The 9027-nt window shown below is 39.0% G+C and overlaps 1 pseudogene; it reads left to right on the top strand.

The window, feature by feature from the left end:
- The first annotated feature begins 936 nt into the window (after positions 1-936).
- LOC102818496 lies at positions 937-3399 on the top strand (annotated as a pseudogene).
- The last annotated feature ends 5628 nt before the right edge of the window (positions 3400-9027 follow it).

The following is a 9027-nucleotide window of genomic DNA, read 5'->3' as shown; positions in this document are numbered from 1 at the left end:
TAGGATTAGCACTGGACTGTGAGCCACAACGTCAGCAGTTCAAACCCACCAGCTGCTCCTTGGAAACCTTATACAGTGTCTCTGAGTCAGAACCAACTTGCTGGCACCTAACAATAGCAACTAGAAATAAAGGGTTTATCCTGGGTTATCTGGGTTGCCCCAAATAATTACTTGGGTCTTTAAAAGTGTAAAGAGGTGAAAAAAGAGAAGAAACAAAGAAGTTAAGACTATTATTGTTGAAGATTGAGGAAGGGTACCACAAGCCAAGGGATGCTCTTCTAGTGTCTACAGAAAGGAATGCTGTTGTTGTTGTTTTTAAGTGCCATCAAGTTGGTTGTAACTCATAGCAACCCTGTATAGGGTTTCCAAGGAGTACTGGTGAGGTTGAACTGCTGACCTTGCAGTGCAAACTGACCTTGTGAGCCAGTGCTTACCCTACAGTGCCACATTTCTAGTTAGTTGCTTAAAAAATCCACTCCCATCAATTAGACACATAGCAATCCTATATAATCAGTTGCTTAGCAACCTTAATTCCATTCCATCTGCAACTGGAATTTCCCTGTGCCTTGTAGCCTAACTTAGTCACACATGCTGGGGATCAGAAAGTGGGACATAAGTGGGCGTGGTGGGGAGGGGGGATGTGACACATGTCAATGTTATTCCTTTTTTCTTTTGTGATCACATCAAGTCATAGGTCAGCCCAGATTCAAGGGTGGAAGAGATAAAGATTTCACTTCTTGACAATAGAAATGTGGTAAGATCACATTCCCAGTGGGCAAGTGTAAAATGATGGATTGCTGAAGAATTGTTATGTTTACGAGTCAAAAATTTCCTCCAAAGGTAGGATTTGCCCCAATTGCTCTATTATTTTGGGATTTGATCTTGGAGAATGCAAAGTGTTCTTAGAAAACTCAAAAGTAAACTTTCGGAAAGGGAATGGTATCTTTTAATGAAAATGAAGGTAATTCAAGCTGAACTTTAACTCTGCCATAATTTCAATTAAATCATTTAGCTTTAATTCCATTTGTGATTAGAAAGTTAGGAAATAACATATTTACAAAGTAAAGAATCAATTGAACTATCTGGAAAGATACTGAATTAGAAAGTTAATTATCTGTCTAATCTGTATCTATATTTAGAAGAAGCGAATTTTTGTTTTATATAGATGTAATGGAGCCCTGGTATGGCACTGTAGGATAAGCACTTGACTGCAAGGTCAGTTTGAACCATAAGGTCGGTGGTTCAAATTCACCAGCTATTCCTGGAAAACCCTATACAAGGTCATTATGAGTGGGAACCGACTCAATGGCACTTAACAGCAACAATGACAAAATTTCATTTAGCTATATGTAAGGCAATTTAATGAGTCACCATACTAAGATGGAAATAAGATTTGTCTGTTACAAAGCCAAGACTAAGGTTTCTGTGCCAATGTATAACTTGGGAAAACTTTATTCTATTCTATTTCATTTCATATATTCTGAATGAGCCATTCTTCTTCTTTGATCTGCTACATCTCTCTCCTGTGATTATTGTTTGCTATGAATCTGGTATCGAAAATGCATTGCTTGTTTTATCCTTTCAAAATAGGCTTCTTTCAAAATGGAAAGATGAAGAGAAATTAGAAATGGAAGTGTTCTTTGATGACTAGGTGCTTCTGAAGTTTCCATAGAAATATAACTTTTTCTTAAAACTTATTTAACTTCACAATGGTATATATTGTCACTTTCTCTGTTTTAAATAAGAACCACTGGTTACTCACATAGTAATATGATATTTTTATCTTGTTGTTGTTGTTGTTAAGTACCATCGAGTTGATTCCAACCCATAACGACCCTGTATAGGGTTTCCAAGGAGCAGCTGGTGAGCTTGAACTGCCGACCTTGAAGTTCAAACGGCTTTGCAGTGTGATGCATTAACCCACAGTGCCACACCAGGACTCCATTTCTATATTAGCAGCTTAAATTAAATACAGATATACCTCAGAGGTATTACAGGTTCAGTTCCATACTACCACATAAAAGCAAATCTTGCATGCAATAAAGCAAGTCATATGAATATTTTTGTTTTCCACTGCATATAAATGTTTTGTTTATACTATGCTGTAGTCTATTAAGTGTGCATAACATTAAAAATTTTTTGGAATATTGTGAGAATTACCAAAATGTGACAGAGAGACAGGAAGTAAACATATGCTCTTGGAAAAATGGCACCAATAGACTTGCTCAATGCAGTATTGCCACAAACCTTCAATCTGTAAAAAAAATATACCGCAGTGTCTTTGAAGTGCAATAAGATAAATTATGCCCAGGGGGTAAAATGATGAAAACTTCATAGACATACCAGATATCATGAGGCACTGAGTTTCTGGGCCTGGGGGCTCAGGACCATGGTCAGGACACCATGGTTCATTGGCATAACAGTTCACAAAGACAATGTTCTACATCATACTTTGGTGAATAGCAACTGAGATCTTAACAGTTTATGAACAGTCACCTAAAATATGATTATTGGTCTCTCCATGTGAAGAAGAAAGAAGAGTGATGAATATTGAAGATGCTTGGAATCAACTAATCCAATGGATTAATGGAACACGTGAACATCAGGTGTCTACAACTCTGAGACCAGATGAGTAGGATAGTTCCCAGCTACCGCTGCCAACTACACTGAGGAGGATAACATTAGCGGGGCCTGAATAAAGTGGGAAAAGTGTGGAACAAAACTCAAATGATTAAAAAAAGACCATCAGAAAGAAACAGGAGGAACCTGAGACTCTGGCCCTCGGCCACCCTTCAGGTCTGAAAAGAAACTGACCCTCATGGTCCAATTTTCAGTCCAGCAGTAGAGAGGCATATAAGGAGGACAACAATACTAGTAAGGTATGCTCACCATGGAATGATCAACCTTTTAAGAACAAAAGGGCAGACCATTACTGCATGGAAAAGTGCCCAAACTGGAGCAGCCAAGATGTATGACTTCACAAAGAGTTTAAGGATGCCTTCCAGCTGTCTGACAGACCAGGTGATGGCAAGATCCTATACAGCCAGTGTGGGAATGTGATGACGGCCCTGGGCCAGAACCCTGCCACCACCGAGGTGTTCAAAGTCCTGGAGAATCCCAAGAATGATGAGATGAATGGGAAGGTGCTGGATTCTGAGCACTGTCTGCCCATGCTGCAGACTGTGGTCAAGAACAAGGACCAGAGTACCTATGAAGACTATGCTGAAGGCCTTTGGGTGTTTGACAAGGACGGGAGCAGCACTGTCATGGGCGCTGAAATCTGGCATGTCCTTGTCACAGTGAGTGAGAAGATGACAGAGGAAGAAGTAGAGATGATGGTGGCAGGACACAAGCGAAGACAGCAATGGTTGTATCAACTATGAAGAGTCTATCCAGTAGGTGCTGAATGGCTGAGAGCAGTCCTTCCCTTGTCCTCAGAGCTCTGTGCCTTTTCTGTGTGAGACTGTGTCTAGCCCTGAAGGCCTCCTTGGCTGCCACCGTATCTTTATCTGCTGTCTCTCTAGGATAATGCTTGCAAGCAGCATTCACCAAATAAACTTGCTCTCTGTGGTGCCACCCCCCAAAAAAATAAATTAAAATAAAAAAAAGATCAAAAGGGTAACATTTAACTAAAGACAAAATTGAGAAGGGAAGGGAAGCAGGGAGGAATGGAAATAAAAACCCCAGGGAGGAAGCGGATAACTGTTGCTACATGGAGGGGATTGCAATCATTGAGATGAAATAAAGTGTAGGATTTGTGGAATGTAAAACTGACAATGTGCTCTATAAACCTTCACTTATTCACAATAATTTTTTTACAATTATAAAATACCTGCTAACTTCCCTGTCAAAAAGAAATAAAAATAAAATGAGTATGCTACTATATCACTTTCATTCTTCTTTTACTTTAATACCATAATGAAATGTAAGCAATTATTAACTATAACTGAACAATTTGAAAATCTATTAATTTTGTATTTTAAAAAAAGCTTGTTTGAAGACTGACAACATACACTAAACACCATGTATATAAGGGATTTTCAAAAATTTCACGGGAAAATGGAATGAAAAGATAATGGAATTTTTCCATGAATATTTTGAAGCCCCCTTTCATGTGGCTGTATGTGTGTGTTTTCATTTGTATGTATGTATGTATATGTAATCACCAACTTTTATAGTAGCAGCCTAGCACTTACCCATTTGCCAGGGTGGATCTCATAGAATTTTCATTTCTACTTTTATAAAATTTGTTTTAAACATGTTTGAAACTGCTCTTCATAAACTTAAATGATCTGCCCACTTGACCTGGCTTCAATGACTGGATGATCAGAGCTCAATCAGAATAAGAAAGAAGAGGAAAAAAAAGAGTAATCTGATACAATTTGATGAACTTGACCTACATCTATGGATGCAGTAGCTCAAAAGAGGGAACAAATGCTTACAGCAAGAATCATTCCCATCCCCTCCATACACAGAGTAGACAGGGATGGGCAACCTGGACATTGGCTACCCAAAATGGGGGGGGAGGGGGTACGCTACAAAGGCAAGAAGTGACTGCCTTACAAGCTTTCAAGAGTCAGCCTAGATTCAGAGGGCATGAAGGAAGGTAGAAACTCCACTGAGTAGTATCCAATCTGTCTAGGCAGAGCTGATGAAATGAAATGTGGATGGGTCTCTTGTGATACAATAGTGAATAATTGTTATCAGGACTGATTGTGAGGGTTGGAAATGTAATGGTAGAGGTTTTGTATCAAGGAGGGGAGTGATTAACTTTTCAGTCTAGGAGCGGAGGTCCCTGGGACCATAAAGGGAGAAGAGCGGAGAGCAGGACCCTACCCAGAAAAGCAGTGATGCCTGAGATGGAGGCAGTGACGATGACGTGGAGAGATGGAGCAGCTGGAGACTTTAGACCCATAAAGGGAGAGGGGCTGTGTGCTGACGACCGGGGGTGGGGGGGGGGTGGGGGGGAGGGCTCCAAGCTTGTAGTGTATACCCTTTGGTTGGTTGATGATGCATGGAGGGGATTGTAACCACAGCAATGAAACGATATAAGATAGGATGAATGTAAAACTAATGTTCTCCCATGTAAACTATCACACAATTTACAATAAAACATTTAAAAAATTAAATTTATCTATTTTTAAAATTTATTTAATGAGAATACAAGATGATAACACACTGAAGCAGCAACTTGGGTTTTGCATTTAGATAGATGGTATCACCAGCAGGATTTGTCTCTTGTAGCTCCTGTTGTGGTGCTGTATGATACACACTGGACTGCTAACCGAAAGGTCGTTGGTTCAAACCTACCATCTGCTCCTTGGAAACCTGATATAGGGGTGCTATGAATTGGAACTGACTTGATGGCACTCAACAACAACAACAACAACAACAACAACAACAGGTACTCTGAAAGCTTGAGTGAATCTATAATGAGGCACGCTGCAGTGATTCCTATGTTTTGTGGCCCCTGGGGTTCCCATAAATATCTGAAGAAAACAAATGAGAAACTCAGTATAGTCTTGATTCTCTCTCTCTCTCTCTCTCTCTCTCTCTCTCTCTCTCTCTCTCTCTCTCTCTTTCTCTGTGTGTGCTTTAGTCTTTTCCTTCCTGCCTGTATAGCCTACCTTAAATGCTGTAAATTGAAAGAAAACTTTGGTCTGAAACTCTTTTGGTAGCAAGGAAAATAGATCCACTCAAGCTAGTACACAAAAAGTTATTATGAGAATGATTGTGAACAGACAAAGGGAAATCTTACAGAAATCCATGATAATGAGCATTTATAGCACTGTGCTTCCAGAGAGCTTTCTAGATTTGAGCTAGAGTGTGGTTCCAAATTACTGCAGCTTTGAAAAATACAGCAGCAAGGATTATGGCGCTTCAGTGTGGTTTTCTATTCAGAATGGTTTTCAACTATATGCTGCACACCTGCCATTTTATTTCACAGTGTCAATTGGCATCTTCTGCTAACTTATTGTCTATTCCTCCCCATATCTTTGAATCCCACTGATCTCTCATCATTCTGCAGATTCATGTTCCTTCACAACCATTCAGTTACAACTTGCACTATTAACTGGCAACTTTTCTCAGGTTTCATACTTCAGATGTCCAAAATTGTTGTTGTTAGGTGCCATCGAGTCACTTCCGACTCATAGCGACCTTAGGGACAACAGAATGAAACACTGCCCTGTCCTGCACCATTATCATAATTATTGCACTTGAGCCCACTGCTGCTGACACTGTGCCAATCCATCTCATTGGGGTCTTCCTCTTTTTTGCTGACCTTCCACTTTACAAAGCATAATGTTATTCAATAGGGACTGGTCCTTCCTTATAAAATGTCTGAAGTATGAGAGACAAAGACTCATCACCCTGGCTTTTAATGAACATTCTGACTGTACTTCTTTCAACACAGAATTCTTTGTTCTTCTGGCAGTCCATGGTACTTTCAATATTCTCAACCAATAATTCAAATGCATTAATTCTTCTATGATCCTCCTTATTCATTGTCCAACTTTCACATGCATATGAACCTACTGAAAATAACATGTCTTGGGTCAGGAGCAACTTAGTCCTCAAAGTGACACATTTGCTCTTGAATAATTTAAATAGGTCTTTTGCAGTAGATTTGCCTAATGCAATATGTTGTTTGATTTCTTGACTACTGCTTCCTTGAGTGTTGATTGTGGATCCAAGCTAAATGAAGTCTTTAACTACTTCAATCGTTTCTCCACTTATCATGATGGAATCTATTGGTCCAGTGGTGAGGAGTTTTGTTTTCTTTACAAAGAGGTACAACCCATACTGAAGCCTGTGGTCTTTCATTTTCATCAGTAAGTATATTAAGTCCCCTTGATTTCCAGTAAGCAAAGTTATGTCATCTGCATATCTTTTTGAGTCTTACTCCAATACTGATGCCACGTTCTTCTTCATATAATCCAGCTTCTCAGATTATTTATTTGGCATACAAACTGAATAAGCGTGGTGAAAAATACAGTCCTGGCACACACCATTCTTTCCTGACTTTAAACTATTCAGTATCCCCTTGTTGTCTTCGAACAATTGCCTCTTGGTCTATGGAAAGGTTCCTCATGAGCACAAGTAAGTATTCTGGAATACCCATTTTTTGCAATATTATTCATAGTGTTTCATGATCCATACAGTTGAAAGCCTTTGCCTAATCAATAAAACACAGGTGAACATCTTTCTTTGCTTTCAACCAAGACCCATATGATGTTAGCAATAATATCCCTAGTTCCACATTCCCTTCTGAATCCAGCTAGATTTCTGGCAGTTCCTGGTGGTACTGTTGAAGCCATTTTAAAACTGTCTTTAGCACAAATTTACTTGCTTGTGATATTAATTGTATTGTTCAATGATTTCCACATTCCATTGTTTCACCTCTCTTTAGAATGGGCCCAAACATGGATCTCTTCCCATTGTTCATCAGGCAGCTATCTTCCTAATTTCTTGGCATAGTTGAGTGATAGCATCCAATGTCACATCAGTTGGTTGAAAGATTTCAATTTCTATTCTATCAGTTCTTGAAGACTTGTTTATCACCAATGTCTTCACTGCTGCTTGGAGTTCTTCCTTCAGTACCATTGGTTCTTGATTATATGCTGCCTCTTGAAATGGTTGAACATTGAACACTTATTTTGTTACAGTAACTCTGAGCATGCCTTCCATCTTCTTTTGATGCTTTCTGCATCATTCAAATTTTGCCATGGAATCCTTCAATATTGAAAGTCGAGGCTTGTATTTTTTCTTCAGCTCTTTCAGCTTGAGAAATGCTTGGATTTCTAACTTCAGGTCTTTGTACATTTTATTATAATACTTGACGCTGTCTTCTCAAGCTGCTCTTTGAAATTATTGAGCACTTTACTTTCTTATTTCTTCCATTTGCTTTAGCATCTCTACACAGGAGGAGAGCAAGTTCCAGAGTCTTCTGACATTCATTTTGTTTGTTAGGTTTTCTTTCCTGTCTTTTTAATGACCCTTTACTTTCTTCCTGTATGAAGTTCCTGATGTCATCCCACAGCTCTTTGGTCTTCAGTCATTAGTGCCTATTGTATCAAATCTGTTCTTGACATTGTCTCTAACTTCAGGTGGAATATGCTCAAGGTCATATTTTGCCTCTCATGGCTTTGTTTTAATTTTCTTCAGCTTCAGCCTGAACCTACACATGAGTAATTGATGGTCTATTTCACAGTCTGCCCCTGGCCTTGTTTTGACTGCCTGTTTGTTTCCAGCCTTTGCATTCCAATCATCAGTAATTTTCTATACATGTTGATTGCATGTTTGATCCATTTCAGACTGAAGAAGTTGGTTGTTGTTACTGTGAAGTACTATCAAGTCAGTTCCGACTCATAGCAACTCTTTCAAGGAGTGGTTGGTAAGTTTAAACTGCCGACCTTGTGGTTCAAACCAACCTTACCACCCAGTGCTTATTCTACAGTGCCACACCAGGATTCTTTAATTTCATTATCACTGGCTTTAGTGGTTGGTGCATAAATTTGAATGATAGTGGTATTACATGGTCTTCCTTGTAGATGAATGGATATTATCCTATCATAGACAATACTGCACTTCAGGATAGATCTTGAAATGTTCTTTTTGATAATCAATGCAATACCAATCCTTTTGAAATTTTCATTCATGGCATAGGTCAGATTCAAAATGACCAATACCACTCCATTTCAGCTCACCAAAGCCTAGGAAATCAATCTTTATGCATTCCATTTCATTTTTGACAACTCCAATTTTCCTAGATTCATACTTCATACATTCCAAGTTCTGATTATTAATAGATGTTTAAAACTGTTTCTTATTTTGAATTGTGCCCCATTAGCAAGTGATGGTCCTGAAAGCTTTACTCCATTTGCATCATCATGGTCAACTCTACTTTGCTAAATCGGCTCTTCCCGGTGGTATTTTGAATGCCTTCCAACCTGAGGGGCACATCTTCTGGCACTATGTCAGACAATACTCTGGTGCTACTCATAATGTTTTCAATTTCCGGCATTA

Source organism: Chrysochloris asiatica, unplaced genomic scaffold, assembly GCF_000296735.1.
Source record: "Chrysochloris asiatica unplaced genomic scaffold, ChrAsi1.0 scaffold00051, whole genome shotgun sequence".
Lineage (NCBI taxonomy): Eukaryota > Metazoa > Chordata > Mammalia > Afrosoricida > Chrysochloridae > Chrysochloris > Chrysochloris asiatica.
This window is presented reverse-complemented; position numbering and strand designations above follow the sequence as displayed.